We start from the raw sequence: 19491 nt of genomic DNA, 5'->3' as shown, positions 1-19491 counted from the left end.
CACGTTCCCACACTTCATTTTCATATTTGTGTAAAGCAGTACATAATGAGAGGCTGTTGTTAATGCCATCACCATTTAAGCATATTTTAGTTTTATTTTTAATTTGTGAAGATTTTGGTTGAAGAAACTTTTCGAAAACACATTTTTGTGAATTCAAAAATTGTTCATGACGTGTCTTTTTCTTGTTCTTCTGAGAACCTGAACTGCATTTCCCAAATCTGTGCCTCTCATGAGATATTTCCCTGTCAGCACTTTAAACTCCATAGTACAGGAAAAATTCTATATCTTACACAGAATGCACACACAACACATGAAGCAGGGTGAACTGGGAACATACTTTTAAACTTGTGAAAATGGACAAATTATACTGTGACAGTCACCTACTGACTGATGAATGCAATGCTTGACTGTTATCCACAACAATGAGTTGCAAAGGCACAGAGGGAAGCTGCGAAGACTTGCATATCTCTTAATTTACAGATGAGCAGTAACCAAATGTTAACAATAGATATTACTATCACACATCCCTGTCATAGTTCATGGTTCCCTTAATTCTGATGCAGCTATAGTGTTCTGTGATGTAAAACAGTAGCTATATGGTCATGTCACAATGGATATATACTTCAGTTACATTACATTCTTATTAAACTTTTCAGTTTATCTTTAATACCAACATTTTGGGTGATAGTTTTAAAATTAATCTCTAATACTTTTTGCAGGGCCCCTAGAAGCATGGAGGCCTGTATGGTTGCACTCTTTGCACATGCCTAAGGCTGGGCCTGACTACCAACAACCACATAACAACTCAAATACAAAGTTTCAAATGCTATACACTACTTTCCCACTACTTCTCTTTTTGCTTCACTACACTTGCAGTGTCACTTATTTTTGCACTCTCATTTGCTAATAACACATTAATGAAACATTCTCTGTCTTCTATATTTTTGGTTATTGTATGTATGTAGAGAAGTTTATGGAGGAAATATTTATCTATTTATTTATTCATTCATTAATCCTTTGATTGCTGTTTAGAGTAATATTAAATATATCAGGATACACATAAAATTACAGCTACAGGGGAAATTACAGTCTGAGCACGTATATTATTATTTACAGTTCACTCATGATTGATTGATTGATTGATTTTTTATTGGTCCAGTTTTATTATATAGCACAAATTGTACAATTGATATTGGACAGGTCAAAGATAAGTTACAATAATACATAGTATTAGCAATTAAAATTAGGTACCTACTACAATTAATTTTGTTACTTATTCAGAAATTCTCTGACAGAATAGAAACAGTGCTTTATTAGAAATGCCTTTGGTTTAGCTTTAAATATTGGATGAGTAGTATTTTTTATTTCCTCTGGTATCTTATTGTGTAGTATTACACCAATGTTAATTATGCTCCTCTGATAGGTGGTTGTTCTGTGATATTTTTGATGTATATTTGATTCCCTTCTGGTACTAAAGTTGTGTACACTTTTGTTCTGTAGCAGTTTGCCTGTTTTCAGGAGGTAGTCCCTAGTGAACAAGGTAGTTTCATAAATGAATAAACTTGGAACATTTAGAACACCAAGCTCAGTAAAATGGGATTTACAGGACTCCATCTTTTTAAGGCCACAAATTATTCTTAAAGCTCTTTTTTTTCATTCTAAAAACCTTTACACTGTGAGTTAGGTATCCCCAGAAAATGATCCCATATCGGATTAGTGAGTGGAACTGTGCATAGTATGCCTGCAGTACTGTTGTTTTGCTTGTTGTAGCCTTTAAAATTCTTAGGCCATAGCACACTGAAGATAGTTTTCTACACAAGTTATTTATATGTGTGTCCCACTTTAAGTTTTGCTGAACCCAAAGACCCAAGAATTTTGTGACACTTACATTTTCTAGGGGATCATTTTTTAATTGGGCTTGAATAGACATTTGATTAGTTGGAGGAATTAAATGAAAATCGACACACACAGTTTTTTCAGTATTTATAATGAGTTTGTTTTTTGTGAACCACTCAGAGAGTCTTTTCATAGAACTTTCTGCTGTGGACCACAAAGTTTCTGGACTGGATCCAGTGAGCAATATGCTGGTGTCATCGGCAAACAGAATAGTTTTTGTGGGACTCATATATTCAACTAAGTCGTCCACATAAATCAAGAAGAGTAGTGGACCTAGGATTGAGCCCTGTGGTACACCAAATTTTATTGGTAATTCCCTAGAAAGAAAGGAGTTGTTTCTTGTTTTATTCATTTTGTTGAATTCATACTGAAGTGATAATTTCTGCCAGCGGTTTTTTAGGTATGAACACAACCAGCTCTGTGCTACACCTCTTACTCCTCGTCTTTCTAATTTTTCGAGCAGAATGTTATGGTCCAGGACATCAAAGACTTTTGATAGATCTAGAAAAATACCTGCAGCTAATTTATGTTGATCAAGGGATTTAAAAATGCAGTCTAAGAATTCAAAAATTGCTCTCTGTGTAGATTTAGACTTTCTAAAACCATGTTGTTGTACTGTAAGAGGTGCATATTTATTTATGAAACTTAAAAGCCTGTCATAGAAGAGTTTTCCTAGAATTTTTGAGAAGGAACTTAACTGTGACATGGGTCGGTAGTTTGATATTTTTTCAGAAGAACCTTTTTTTAGCAGTGGTGAAACTTTTGCTATTTTAAAAATATCTGGGAATACACCAGTTTTTAAACAGAGGTTGAAAATTTTTGCTAAGGGGTTTGCTATGTGGCGAGCACATGCTTTTAATATGAAATCAGGTACTTCATCAAGACCACTTGACATTTTATTGCTTAATGATTTAATTTTACTTATAATTTCATTGGGGTTTGTTTCATACACATACATAGAAGCATTGAAGGTCACTGACTTGCTGGAGAAACTTGGGACTGGTCCTTGACAGTGTACTTGAATGAGGTCTTCAGCTAGTGAGGTGAAGTATTCACTGAATTTTTCCACAACTGAATTTGGGTCTGTGACTTTTGAGCCTTCTAGTGTTAATGATACATTCTTTTTCTTTGGCACTGAATTACAAGTTTCTTTCTTTATAACTCTCCACGTGGATCTCATTTTGTTAGATGAGTTTCTTATCAAATTGTCATTCCACATAATTTTTGCCTCTTTGACTACTCTACCATAGATTCTTTTGTAGGCTTTTGAATAATCTGCGAATTCTTCGGTTGCTCTATATTTCTTACAAGAGTACTGCAGAAATCTGTTTCTCTCACTGGAAATTTTTATGCCTTTAGTTACCCATTGCTTATTATTGTTAGGTTTTACTGTTTTTACTACTTTTGGAAATGCTACATTAAAATAGTGAACAAAGATCCTCTGAAAACTGATGTACATGCTATCAACATTGTTCTGAGTGGTGATGCTTTCCCAGTTTTCCTTCGCCAGTAAGAGATTAAAAATTCTAATGTTATCTTCAGAAAAGGTTCTTTTTTCAACTAATTTTCCAGAACTGATACTACTTATTGGCATTTCTATACACAGCAGCTGTGCCTCATGATCACTATAACCCATGCTCAGTACTCTGCTTGTGAATCTGTAAGTTGTTTCTGAGATGAATATTTGGTCAATAATGGAATTTGTGCATTCTGTTTTTCTTGTTGGACAGTGTATTGTGGGGATCATATTGAATGTGTTGGTCATATTTATCAAAGCATCTCTGCTGCTGCTGTCTTTTGAAAAATCTATATTGAAATCCCCACAAAGCACTATCTTCATATTTAGTGTATTGATCTTGTTCAACAGAACCTCTAGTTTATTCATGAAGACTGACAGGTTTCCACTTGGTGCTCTGTATACGTTAATAACTATGAAATTAAGCTCTGACAGTTTGGTAATGGAAAGCTCAAAGTCTTTTTCAATTGAGTCAATATAACTTTTATTGACATCACAGAACTTTATTTGTTCTTTCACAAAGATAGCAGAGCCACCATGTTTGGAAAACTCTCGGCTAAAATGACTTGCTAGTCTATATCCTGAGATTGAGGTTAATTTTACTTCGTCATTTCGTAGCCAATGTTCAGTAATGCAAATTATATCTATGTTTAGTGCATACTGGAGTAGTGCTTCCAACATGGAAATTTTATTTGTGAGTGACTGAACGTTATGGTGTAGTATAGCAAAATCTGGGTACTTAGTAACTTTAGTTGAAACGGTTTCTGATTCTTTATCTAATGGCATTTCTAATACAGCACTTACCCTAAAAAAATTTCTGTATGTTTCTTGTGTGGGGCGTCTGTTCACATTTCTAATACAGCACTTACCCTAAAAAATTTTCTGTATGTTTCTTGTGTGTGGCGTCTGTTCGCTGGTGGCAATCAGCAGGTGAGTTAACTTCTGGAGCTTGTATAAGTTTTGCTTCATCCACATCTGTCCTCTTCGGTTTAAACCATTTTGTAATTTTCGTTTGGCTGATGACTTGATTGATTGTTTTTTGCCTAATCGGTTTGAACCACTTGGTAATTCGCGTTTGGCCGATGGCACAGCTTGGAACTCATCTAAAACACTTCTTAATCTCCGTTTGTTTGTCACTTATACTTTTTTCTTCACTCTTCTTCGAAATGCGAGTACATATTTTTTCGACTAGTAATTTCTTTCCTGGCGTATTTAAATGAAGTCCATGGACTGTATGGAACCTTCGCTCCAATCTGTTTATGCCTACAATATCGACATTCTTAAAGTTAGTGCATATTTCATTGATACATTCGTTTGCAACATTAATTTCGCGGTTCACACACGACCAGGATGGTAAATCATGACAATGCGGGATATTCACAATGAGTACATTTGTGTGGGTTAAATTATTTAAACATTTTCTCATTTCTGTAATCATCTTGTGTGTCTCGTTTCTATAGACGTCGTTTGATCCTCCTATTAACATGGCGAAATCGTCTTTATTCAAACTAGCTACGTCAGTTGATGTTGTTAGTTGCATATATACAAAATAATTAATGAAAACAGGCTTAACAAAAATTTGAGTGTTAATTGAATTTGCTACATGTAGGCAACCAATATCAGTTTCTGCTGCAATGGATGAAACATAAGACAATTTTGAAGTGTATTTTTCATTTACACAGTGTATATAGTACAGTTCTCAAAATATTGCTTTAGTACTGAAAAATCATTCTAATACTTTTGAACAGGTCTCAAAATATTCCTTACCACTGTACAAACATGCTGTTTTTAAGTACCATAGTCTTTCAGCTTTGTTTTGAAAACTGGTAGCGCTTTTATATTGTTTGAACAGATTGGTAAGCACCCGGCTTTTTTAAGGTCTTTATCATCCAGTTCCAGTTGATTACTGTTGATATGATAGTCATCTTTGGCACTTGTGATGGAATTCTGCAGTTCTGCATTTAGCATTGGTGTATAGTTTAATCTGAGGTACATGATACTTCCAAATATATATTCATAGAAGGTACGGTCATAATTTTACTTTGTATATACTTTGAATTAGATTTTACTGGACTCTCTTGCTGATAGCCTTCCAATACATCTGCCTTTTTTTTTAGCAGCTGTAACAGTCAGTTCATATGCACATTTACTGCCATACCCCATATTGTTATACAGTATGGTAAATGTGGATGAATTGGTCCACAGTATATCTTTAACAGTGCATCTACATCAATTGTATGGCATATTTTCTTCATTAAAAATACAATGTTGCTTATTTTTGATCTGATCTTTTCTGTACAATTTTCCCAGGTCAGAAGTCTGTCTGTTGTCAATCCAGGGACTTGCTGCTATCACCTTTTATTAGCAATGTACCCCTAAGTCTTATATTTAGTTTTTCTTCATTTGTTGTTCTCATTGCAAGTGTTTCCATGTAGGTAGGTTTCTTTTGATTTACAAATAGATTGTTTTCATTTTAATATTAATTTGCCCTTTCTACGTCCACGACAGTTCTTTTTTTTCTAAATCATTCATTGAGCCACTTCTTACAATACGGACATATCATCTGCATACATTATTATATTTTTGTTTACTTGTACTGCCATGTCATTCATATACAATTTAAACATTACTGGACCAAGTATTGAGCCTTGTGCTACCCCATACTCTACCAATTGAAAATCAGAGTAAAAGTTTTCAATCTTATTGTTTACAATGTATCTTAATTCTACACTTAGTTCTCTGTTTTCTTTAAATGATTTTTATTAGACTGGATGCATTTCCCTTCATGCCATATCTATGCAATTTTTCTGCCAGAGTAGTACAGCATGTGCAGCCTAAGGCTTTTTAGAGATCAAGAAATATGCTGGGAACTTTACTTCTTACGAAGTTCTGATTATGTGTGTAATGAAACTTGCTGCTGCTGTTTTTGTAGATCTTCCTTTCCTAAATCCATGTTGCATTTCACTCATGATATTTCATTATTCTATGAGTTCCTTAATTTTGTTTTTAATAGCTATTTCTACAATTTTTGATAACAGGAGGTAAGAATGTTATATGTCGGTAGTTTCCGGGATTCCCTTTGTTGCCACCTTTATAAATTGGCACTACTTTACTCTTACTCATACATAGTCTCTCCAGATGTTTTTTTTCCTTTGGAGGCAATATGCATTTAAATACAGATGGCAGGGGGAATTATTCTTCCCTAAGCCACTCAATAGTAGTACTGTTGTTCACATCATTGCAACTTCTGCCTGTGATCTTTTATCTTTCTTGCCTATGATGCAGCTGTGGGCTAGGTTTACGAACCTTAGCATTGGGTGCTGCAGTGGTGCCCTAATGCCACCAATTGCCAATCAATGTGACAATAGTTAGTTGCAAACTATATCCAGTTTACTTTCCATTGCTTATCTTCCCTGACATCACCTCAACTTTACTCATCCTAATCTAGAAAAATTCAGAAGTCTTCCTAGTTTATTTTCAACCTTTATAACCAATGACCATAAATGCAACTCAGCTCACCTGAGTACTTCACATTTTTTAGATTAAATCTTTGGATTTAATAAATATCACACTTTCTTGTTGCTCACTTTTATCTTACTTCAGTCCTTAACTATAGGTACATCAAAATTTGTTATTCTACACAGGCACTCATTACTGCTCAGTCCATTTAATTTCAACAGCACCAAACTGATTTTAACCTACACTAGTGCTTTCAGCCATTTTCTAACTATTTTATACTTAACACTCATGTACATATGTGCGTAGTCCATTCTCTTACATACATAAACTTAGAAAGAGTTTTTTGATACCATAAAGCTCATAAAGATATCCTTGTTGAGCAACTTGTTAAATGACAAATATAATTATGGAATACATGAAAACAAGTTAAGGATATCCTTAACTTGTTTTCATGTATTCCATAATTATACTCTTTCTGTAACTACATGTAACATTCTACCTGCACCTTAGTTTCTTGCCTCATTTCCTTTTAAAATGAACTGTTTTGCAATATTCTTTAACTGGTATGCTCGAACCATCTTCACACCAATGGTCACTACCATCTTTAGGTCAGTCAGTACTCAATCAACTTACAACTTAGGTTGTCTGACCTACCGCCAATATCCAGCACCTTACTTACCATCACTTTCTTACTATAGGAATTTTATACTGATGCATATTCCACAAAAAATTGTAGTAACACAAATCGTATTCTTTAAAGTTATCATACCTTCAACAACAAAACTGAACACAACTTGCTATCACATACATAAAAGAAAAGAAAATAGCTATGGAAGAGAGTAGAACAAAGAGAAGAATAATTGTTCTACACAGCTGGAGTTTGCACAGTTACCCAACTGTGTGATTTGCCAAAGCTAAGTAAACACTCTACACTTTGGTTCTACATTTACTGAATATTTCTTTTTAAGTGTAGCAAAGTTCTCAAACCAAAAAGCCTTTTTGGTTTGGGATACACTAAGCATCAGGCATTGGGATGTGAAGAACTTTATAACAGGAAAGAATGATGATAAACTAACAAAACCTTTTGAAGTTCTTACAAGTCCTTGCTTGATTGCTTCTTGGTCTTCACTAGCACCAAACTGCAAGGCTGAATTACGGGAGGCTTGGTTTGTCATCATTCCATTTCTTTCTCTCCTTTCCTTTCTTTAACATTATCTCCTTTGATAATTCCTGCATTTAGTCTCAGGTTGACAATTGCCCAAAAGGGAAACTGACTTCCTCTGCAAGGACGAGACAATGTTCCTAAAAATTCGACAAAAAGACCAATTGAGAGTCAGCCAACGAATAAGATTTTATTACTATCGGACAGTCATGGGCGAAACTGTGCATCATTGCTAAATGAATTTTTGAAACCCAAGTACTACACATCATCTGTTGTTAAACCAAATGCATGCCTCAGTGGTGTAGTTGAAGGGGCATCAGATCTTACTAGTGATTTCAATTTGGACGATGCAGTTATTATCCTTGCAGGAATAAATGACATTCATAAGAAAAACAACTTTATTCCAGACTTAGAAAAGTTGACTGCAGCACTTGATCATACAAAGCTATTGTTATGTACCGTTCCCTACTGTTATGACAAGCCAGAAGTCAACGAAACAGTGCACAGATTTAATGAATATATAATGAATTTGTCATCTAATTTTGTTAATGTGAAAGTAATTGATGTCAATTTATTCTTGCAAAGGCCTGATTACACTAATCATGGACTACACCTGAACAAAACAGGAAAGCTCAGACTGTGCAGGAACATTGCTTCATCAGTATCAAACCCATGGAAACGGTGTGATGTAGTAAAAACACTTACAACCAGCTCTGCAAGAAAGGTCAGATTTTGTACCGGTACTGTAGAAACCAATTCATGCCAAGATAGACAGGGAACCAATGTGAATACAAGGAACAGATGTATAGCTGTGTCTCACCCTGTCACTGCCAATGACATATTAATACCATATGATGAAGTTCCACCCAAAGAACCTCAAGGACTGGAAAATAATTCCGATGCAGTATCTCCAAGGATAAAAGGTAATCCCCGATTTTCTACGAGAGAAAGAAGAATTCCAAAAAGAAACAGTGATTTTTTATGGCCAGCACCCACCAGACCTCGCCAACGACATCTAGTGAACAAATCTCCAGCTGCGACATAGGTCTTAATGTATCCAACACAGTTTTGAGTGCAACGGGGACTAACGGTGTTAATGGACAAGCAGACCAGCAGAAGGACAGTAGAGGTAGCTATAAGAATCTTATTATTCTTCATCAAAATATCAGAAGTCTCAAAAGTAAATTAGAGTTTTTATCTGTAAATTTAGGGGACATGGACACTGTTGACCGTCCTCATGTTTTATGCCTTACTGAGCATCATGTAACAGTTGGAATTGATGGGCTGCAGCTTGATGGGTATGATCTAGCTACTCATTACTGCAGAACAAGTAAGGAGAAAGGTGGTGCTGTAATTTATATAGACAGTAAAATCATTTATAAATCTTTAGATCTAAGTAAGTATTGTGTAGATCAACATTTTGAAGTTTGCGGGACTGAAATTTCTGCAAAGGACATGTTACTTACTGTGCTTGCAATTTACAGAGCTCCAGCAGGGAAGTTTTGCATCTTTATGAATAAGTTAGAATCTCTTTTGACCAAATTGTTCTCTAAAACTAGAAATTTAATAATTGTAGGTGACTTTAATGTCAACTTCTTAACTGATAACAACCTCAAAACTGACCTGGACCACTTAATGAATTCTTACAACTTGGCTGCGATGGTTACCTGGCCCACTAGAGTTACAGAAAATTGCAAGAGCCTTCTAGATAATATTTTCATTGACAAGAATAGAGTCAACAGTGCTAGTGTGAGCAAAGTAATTTATGGCCTGTCTGACCATGATGGACAACTTCTGAAAGTAAATAACATCAGTTTGTGCAATAAAATCTCCCACACCTATAGGTCCTATAGATGTATAAACACTGAAACTGTGTCTGCCTTTAACGACTATTTGTCACAGATAGATTGGGAGCCAGTGTACAGCACATCAGATGTTAATGATAAATTTAACCTTTTTTTAAATGAATTTATATCTGTATTTGAAATGGCTTTCCCAAAAAAAACTGTCAGAAAGAACAATGAGGTTTCTTCCAGTAAACCATGGATTACTGGAGGTATAAAAATTTCTTGCAGGACTAAGAGGGAGTTACATGCCTCACTAAGAGTATCAAATGATCCCCTTGAAAGGTCTCATTTTAAGTTATATTGTAAAATTTTAAAAAGGGTGATAAACAAATCCAAGAGCCTGTATATTAAGTCTGAAATTGATAAATCTGAGAACAAAATAAAAGCAGTTTGGAATGTTATAAAGAGAGAGTGTGGCAAGAGTAACAAGAATGTTAATACCACAGAGATAAGCTATAAGGATGAGGTTATTCATAATCCTGTAACAGTTTCCAACATATTCAACAATCACTTCATAACTGCAGCAGAACAAGTAGGTTGTAACGGTTCCTTAAATGCTGCTACGCATTTATTACACAGAGCTAACCCTAACACGTATGACCCAATTTGTATTGCCCCAGTTACTATTACTGAAGTTAAAAATACCATCAAGGCCTTAAAAAATAAAAATTCCACTGGTATTGACAACATTTCACCAAAAATACTGAAGCATTGTAGTGACCACATATGTCAAGTCCTGTGTCACATTTTTAATGAGTCTATCCAGCAAGATGTTGTCCCAGAGAGATTAAAGCTTGCCGTTGTGAAACCACTTTTCAAGAAGGGTGACAAAACTAATTTATCTAACTACCGTCCAATATCACTACTAAGTAGTTTCTCAAAAGTATTAGAGAAACTAATGTATACAAGAATTGTAGAACATCTTAACAGCCACAACATACTCAACAGAAACCAGTTTGGTTTCCAAAAAGGTAGATCAACTGAGCAGGCTATTTTTTCTCTCACAAATGAAATTTTAGAGTCAATAAATAATAAAATGTCACCTATTGGAATTTTTTGTGACTTGTCTAAGGCCTTTGACTGTGTGGACCACAACATTCTCTTACATAAGGCTAATTTTTATGGCTTGCGAGGTAGCATTGGTAGATGGATAGAATCATATCTGCAAAACAGAAAACAGAAGGTGATAATTAATGGTGCCAATGATAGTCCCATTTCTTCTGATTGGGGCACATTAAAGTGTGGTGTGCCTCAGGGGTCCATCCTAGGACCTTTGCTTTTCCTTATCTTCATCAATGATCTCCCACTTTGCACAGACACCGAGTGTAAATTTACTCTTTTTGCCGAAGACACCACTATTCTGCTTGAAAGTCAAACTAACAGTGACCTAGAAAATAAATGTAATGCTGTACTCGTTGACATCCTACACTGGTTTAAGTGCAACGGACTAACTCTAAACATTCAGAAAACTCAGTATATGCAATTTCACACATCTCAACAAGAAAATGAAGTATGCCACTTAAACTGTGGTAACCAAAATATACTACACTGTGAATCATCTAAGTTCTTGGGCATTCTAATTGATGGCAAGCTGAACTGGTCTGAGCATATCTTAGACCTACATAGAAGGCTCAGTGTGGCAACTTATGCTCTGCGTGTAATCACCCCCATTGGTGATGAGGACGCTACTAAAGCTGCCTACTTTGGTTATTTTCATTCTATCATGTCGTATGGCATAATATTTTGGGGCAACAAGCCTTTAGCCAAAAAAATATTTACTGCACAGAAGAGAGCTGCTAGAATCATGAGTGGTGTTCATCCAAGATATTCTTGCAGAAGTCTGTTTCATAAGTTACAAATATTAACACTTACCTCTCAATTCATATTTTCTTTGATGATTTTTGTTTCTAACAACCTATCTCTTTTTAAAACTAATAGTGAATGTCATGATCATAATACTAGGTCTAAAAATGATCTACACAGGGATCTGAAACATTTAAGTCTTGTTCAGAAAGGTGTTCATTATTCAGCCACAAAAATTTTCAACTCCCTTCCATCAGGTATTAAAGATCACATTAATGTCTTACCTACTTTTAAATGTAAATTGAGAGAATACCTAATGGTAAATTCCTTCTATTCTCTTGATGAGTATCTACAGATAAAGCAATGATTTTTTATACTGATAAAAATTTGTTTGCTATAGATCACATTAACTGTTTAATTTGGAAAATGTACTATATTTCCTTTTTAGGTATTGTTTTATATTACTTGAGCTATACCTTTGATTTGATTTTAACCTACAAACTTATTCATAATCTTATGGTACATTTTTGTCATTTTATATATGTGTATTATTTGTTTAATTTGGAAAATGTACTATATTTCCTTTTTAGGTATTGTTTTATATTACTTGAGCTATACCTTTGATTTGATTTTAACCTACAAACTTATTCATAATCTTATGGTACATTTTTGTCATTTTGTATATGTGTATTATATCTGTTGTATGTAATCATGACTCATTCCACATCCTTGTGATTTATCACAATACGGATTAATGGAATACGAAATAAATAAAATAAAAAATAAAATGACATTCATGGGTTTTCTACTAAATATTAATTCCCATGGTGCAAATCCCATGGCCTCTTGCCACAGGTTATTAAATACATCTTCACAGCCCATAATAAAGTTTAACCAGGCAATGTTTCTAAAATGGTTAAATGTTCAGCATAACCAGCTCAATTCTTTCATTACCCACTCACTCTGGTTAGTGAAATCTTGATATATTGAGTGTTATTTATTTTCAGCATTTCTTAAAATTATTTGCTATAAACAGTGGGCCATTATCTAATAATAGTATTAAAGTCTACATTTAGGTCACCACATGTAAGAACTGTTTTTTGATTGCACAAAATAACAACACTTTGGCTTTCACTCTGCAGACTGAATGGAACCACATGTGTTTGGAGAAAACATCTAATATAATGAAAATGTATATGCAACTTCCTCTAGACACCAACAATGGACCAAAAAGATTGATGGGAACTAATTGTCTCAGTGCCCCCACTTGAATACTCTGCCTGTGACCTTGAACTGGTACGAAAGCTGCACTCACTCTCTGGCTCTGATCACATATCATTCTCTTTTGTAACCACTTCCACATATTTTTGAAAATGTCCATTTCTTCCAACTTCACAATACATTTTCATACTCCTTAATGCATGTAGCACATGTTGAGTGTTCCCACATGTTGATTTGGAAAGCACTGTTTCCAGTCCTCCTTACCTGCTTTTCTTCTGCAGAAGAGGATATCCTACTGGATCTCTTTTATATACCATAATATTATGGTATCTGCATGAGCCTAATATTTGTTTGAAATGTGGAACCACTAGTGGTGTTTAGGCCTCATGTCTTTAGAGGCAGCATTGACCCAACTTGTGTAACAGTAGTCAAACCCAGCTGCAGTGCATCTCCATGAATCCTGATGTACTACTCAAAATTCATATTACTCATTATCCACTTGAATGATTTTGATGTGGTCTGCACTAATGAATTGTAAATTATAGATAGACCATGTTTAGTATATGATCCACCATATATCATTCTATTATACTTCTTACTACACTATGTACTTACTCTTTCTTAATTGAGAGTGGTCAGTGAAATAACATAGCATTGCCATGTCTCAAGTTTATCTAAATCAATAAATGATATGACAGCTTAGAGGAACAACATTTGGTCATTATCTTGAAACCATAACAACATAATTGTTTCTAAACTGCATATGCTAGTTTCTATTGTTGAACTAATTACTGGTCTGCCTTAAAGTTTGAGCTGCATGTATATCAGTTGCTTTAAATTTGATCTGATCTCTTACTACAATCCACTGTCCACTGTAGCAAACTACTTGCTGCTATGGTTTCAGGAGATGTGTGGCATCAATGTGTTATTAAGTATCATAGTTAATTAAATATTCTGTGAAATGTTGCACCATGATGCTGATGGTTAATTGCCTAGACACAGTGGCTATTATGCACAGTTTATTACATCCATCATGGTTTGTATCGTTATATGGGCACTGATAGTTGCTGTGCTTCATCTGGTGGTTAGGCATGATTTGTGTACCAAACTGACAACTGTTGGCCAATGGTACACTACAAAATTACATTTGCAAGTGTCTGTCAATGTTTTGATGGGCAGCTTATAGCCAACTTTCTTGCTACATTGCACCATACTGCTTGGACATTCTGCAGTAGCATATTTAAAAAAACAGTAACTGATGGCCAGGACAATGACTCTTGCATGTTATCAGTTGAGTCACAACATCAACTGTTACAGTTTATAGTTATCAATGTGGTCTTTGAATATTTATTGACCAGAAACAGCCACTTCAAATGCTTGCACATTTTGCAAGACCTCATCAAGAAAGGGCTTTCTGGAACCTATTATTCTACTCTTGACTTGTTTGTCAGGCAATAACATGATGATGGCATCAAAACTGAGGGACCGTGCCTACATGTTGCATGATGCATACAAAAAATTATATTGTCTAGAGATATTTTGAAATTCCATGGCCCATATTGCATAAGGCTGATATGGCCTTTTCCACACTTATTACATTTTTTCTTCGTGGCTGCCTATAATGTCCAGACAGTGAGTCACAGACTACAGAAAACTTTAAATTACTGGATCACCTGGTAACTGTAACTTTTCGGCTAATTCATATAATTTACGATTTGAAGACAGTAAAATTGCACATTGATGAGCAGAGTCTGAAATGTTGCTTGCCTTGTCATAAAGAAGAAAATGACACAGATAGAATGCCTTAGTTTTCTGTGCTTCATCGAAATTAGCAAAAGGAAATGGTTGTGATGGTGCTGCTTTTGCTGGCTGTTATTGTTGTTGCTGCAGTAAATGCAGATTACTCCTCCTGCTAATGTTGCTGAATAACTTGTTGTAGAAATGACTGCTGTTATTGATCCAACTGTCCCTTCCTCAAACTTAAAAACTGCTACTGATTTATTGATCCATTTTCATCTACAGCTGCACAATGTGCAAGAGATATTTGGATTTTTATGTTAATATTAACAATTTTACATATAATATACCTTTGTACATAATAACACACATTAATATACCAATTAATGATGAATACTTAACTAAATGTTGTTACACTATGTACAGAGAGAGAACATACAAATGCTCGTCTGAGACTACATTGGGTTAACATAGAAAAATTTATTTTTGTAGGTGTTCATTTATTGGGTAAAAGTAGTGATCAACCAAGTATGACATCAATTTGAATTTGAAGTGGCCAATGTTTTGAATGTGTTTAATGGTATCTGGTAAGGCAAGGTACAGTTTGATACTAGGATGGATAAGGCTGTTTTGAAATACCTTTGTGTTGGCATTTTGAACATGTACGTCAAATTTTTGTCTTGTATCATAGCTGTGTAATGAGTGTACAAGGAAGAGGCAGGATCATCCTTTTTCGAAACAATGGTCTACATGATTTGTGATTATCTACCCCTTCCATTATTCTTATAATAATTTTTTTTTTTTTTTTTAATTTTGAATGTTTTGATGGCATCTCCAGAATTTCCCCAGAACATAATCTCTTGTACAAATGCATAATATACACACTGAAGAGTGTTGTAGGTGGTAATTTTTTTGAATGTATGCAACACAAAACAAGAAGTACTTAATTTTTTGTTCATTTGCTCAACATGTGCTTTCCATTTCAAGTTGTCTTGTAGATGAAGTCCAAGGAATTTGGTACAGTCTATTTTGGTAATTGTCTGTCCATATAACTCTAGATTGGGTGATATCAGGTTTTTTGTTTGTGCTGTGTGTATATCCATAGCTACAGTTTTTCCAGTGTTTATTATTAAGTCATTGTTATCAAAGTAACACAGCCTGTCAGTGGTTTCTGTTATGTTTTTTACAAGAGTTTCTTCTGAGTTTCCCATAATTTGAATGCTTGTATCATCAGCAAATTGAAATATTTTACTGTTGTTATTTCTTATGTTTAGATCATTTACATAAAGTAAGAACAGGACTCGTTACTGATCCTTGTGGCATAACATATTTAACCGTCAGTAGCTTGGGATTATATTTCCTAATGACGTTATCCCTTTCCTGATATATTTCCACATATTGTCCCTGTTCTTAAGATAAGAGGTGAGCCAGTTGTTAGCTGTTCCCCTAATACCAAGATTTTCTAGCTTGTGTAGCAATTTTACATGATTAATGGTGTCAAACACCTTTGACAAATCTAATAATATGTCCATGGTAAGTTTTTTGTTGTCTAATGCTGTCAATGCCTCTAACAGAAAGGAGTGAACTGCTGATTTGGTTGAACGGTTTGCTTTAAATCCATGTTGAGATTCTGACAGAATGTCATTATCCTCTAAGAAGTCTGTTAGTCTCTTATTGATGGGCTTTTCTAATATTTTTGAGAAAACAGGCAGAAGTGCCAATGGTCTGTAGTTGGAAATATCATCTTTTTTCCATTCTTGTACAATGGCTTTACTTTTGCTATTTTTAAACATGAAGGAAAAGTTCCTGTAGCAAAAGATAGGTTATATAGGTGAGTTAAGGGCTCAGTAATCAAGTCCCCACATTTCTTTATAATGAAATCAGGTACATCATCTACACCTGCAGACTGTTTCATTTTGAAACTTTTTATTGTAACCTGTATTTCTTCTACATTTGTTGGGTGCAGAAACACTGATTTGCTTCAGACTTTTTTCTCTGTTTCTGTATGCTCTTGCCTATTGGAGGTCTGTTGTAATAGTTTCTCTGTTACATTTATAAAATAGTTGTTAAACATATTAGCTACTTCCTCTGAGTTATTAATGTTTTCCAAGCCAGCCTTTAATACAATATTATTGACTCTATTTTTATCAGATTGGGTTTCTTTCTTTGCAACTTGCCAGATTGCTTTGGGTCTGTTTGAAGCATTTCCTATGTATTTGTCATTGTCTCATTTCTTTGCCTCCTTTATTATTTTATTTAAGATAGATTTATATTTTTTGAAGTAACTATCAAACTCCAGAGTTGTGTTGTAACTTCTTGCAATATAGTGTAGGTACCACTTTCTAGCACAAGATTTCCTTATACAACTAGTAATCCACTTGTTGCATTTAGTGGTTTGGGTTGTTTGAGCTTTCAATTCGAAAGCAAGATCAAAATGATATTTAAATATATTCATGAATGTCTGAAACTTATCAGAAATATTTTCTGTGCTATACAGTAGCTCCCAGGATTCTTGTTGGAGATAATTTTGGAATGTTTGTACTGCAACATCACAGAAAGTTCTGCCCATGTGTGTAGTCTTCCTCATATAATTATAGGATGGATTAGTGTTTACACGAAAGCTTATAGCCTGTGCATGATGGTCTGGCAGTCCACCTTTAATTACAACTGGTTTATATTTTGTTTTGGAGCTAATTATTATTTGGTCTATCATAGTACATAGTACATACATTTCACGTATTGGGGAGTGGTTTGTAATCTCCAAATTATTGGCTGCTAACATGTTCATCAACTCAGATTTTGAATTGCCTTGCTTATTAAAGTCTACATTTAGGTCTCCACATATAAGAATTGTTTTTTGATTTGTTACTACTTTATTTAGTAAAGTATCAAGCTGAGTGTTGAATTTTTTAAAGTGGCTATCTGGAGATCTATATAAACGAATTACAATTAACTTGAATGCTGGAATTTCTATGCCTGATATTTCAAAATCTTTCTCAGTATTTAAGGATTCAACATTGTCTAAGTTATTGAATTTGATATCATTCTTTGTGTATATGCAGTTCCCTCCATGTGTAAACTGGTTTCTACAAGTTTGTGCTGCTAACACACAATCCATTATTTTCACTGTCTTTAATTCATTTTCTTTCAGCCATTGTTCAGTTAAGAAAAGTATATTAACAGATCTGATTTCACTTGATAGCAAGATTTCCAGCTCCATTACCTTATTCCTAAGTGACTGTATATTCTGATGAAGAAGAGTGACCTGGTGAGATTTTAGGTTTGTTCTGATTGTACGTGGTTGACCACTTACTTTTATTCCTGAATTTAAATTATGTGGGAAATCTTCCTTCTCATCTTGAAGCATGAGTTGGTTTTCTCCGTTGGACATAAGAAAATGCCCTGATGGTGAAAACAGGCAATTCTCCATCTCTTTGATTATTCTTCTTGTGTGATTGCTGTTGATGTGGTTTCTGTTTTTGCTGCAAGGACTGCTGCTGGAGGTGTTGTTGATAGGTGTACTATTTATCCTAATTTGATCTTGAGGCCTTTTGGGAATAAAAAATCTTGCAGATGACATGGTCACCCTACATTTCTTCTCACTGGAATTGATGATCGTCCTCCTGTTGCTGGAGTGGTAGTAGTTGATTGGTGGTGTTCACTGATACATGTAAAATTAGATGTCCTTGGTGATACTTTTGAGACTGGATCTGCTGTTGTCCTTAGTGGGTCTCTTGTAGGTACTGCTTCTGGTTTCCAGTGCACAGTTCTTCTTGTTGTATCTTGAATATCTTTGGGTGTGGAACTTGGTTGATTTGCTATTTTTGGGTTAGATACTTTTGCTGGTATCACAGCCTGGTTTAGTCTATGGTAGTTTTGATTTGCTGTGTCTTCTTTGAGTGATGAAGGTGTAGTGGTCTATCGAGCTGGATAAGTTCATTTTTGCTTTTGATTTTTCTTGTGTTTTCACTGTCATACTTGCTGGTAGGTGTTCACATCGTATGTATGTTAGAGCTGGTATTTGCAGATTGGCATCTACTGCTAGCTTGGTATTCCACAGGGGTCAATATTAGGACCACTTCTCTTTATTATCTATGTACATGATATTCAGTCCATAACAAACCATGCAACAGCTATCTTATATGCAGATGATACCACGTTAATCTGCAGCAGGCTTAATTCTGCAGTATTTTAATGAAAACAAACTAAAATTGAACACAAATAAATCTGTCTATATTGAATTTGATCTTGGGATGCAAAAAACTCATGAAAACCAAATCTTAATGGGTGACAAATACATTAAAAAACAATACTCGACCAAATTTCTTGGCCTGACACTAGATGCAGAGTTAAACTGGTCTGATCATGTGAATGGTATTTGCAAAAAGCTATGTACTACCATATATGTCCTAAGAAAACTGACACCTTTTTGTAACATCACCACTCTGAGGCAAATATATTTTGCACTATTTGAATCCTATCTAAGTTATGGGATAGAGGTATGGGGATCCAGCAGTAAAGGTAATATGAAAAGTGTACTTACCTTACAAAAGAAGGCACTTAGAGTTATGGGAAAGAAATGTGTCACGGAGTCCTGCAGAAATTTGTTTAAAGAATTTAAATACTAACTGTTCATAGCCTGTATGTTCTGAAGATAATCATTATGGCAGTAAACAGTAACAAAACACTTAATAAAGAAATACACGATCACAACACTAGAGGTAGAGAGAGACCCCACATCATCTCTCATAGAACAACACTTTATGAGAAAAGCCCTCACTATGCAGGCATAAAACTACTGAATTGCTTCCATCCTAATATCTCCAAATTGCCCATTACAAAACTCTAAA

Source organism: Schistocerca serialis, chromosome 3, assembly GCF_023864345.2.
Source record: "Schistocerca serialis cubense isolate TAMUIC-IGC-003099 chromosome 3, iqSchSeri2.2, whole genome shotgun sequence".
NCBI lineage: Eukaryota > Metazoa > Arthropoda > Insecta > Orthoptera > Acrididae > Schistocerca > Schistocerca serialis.
Note: the sequence above shows the minus strand (reverse complement) of the source record.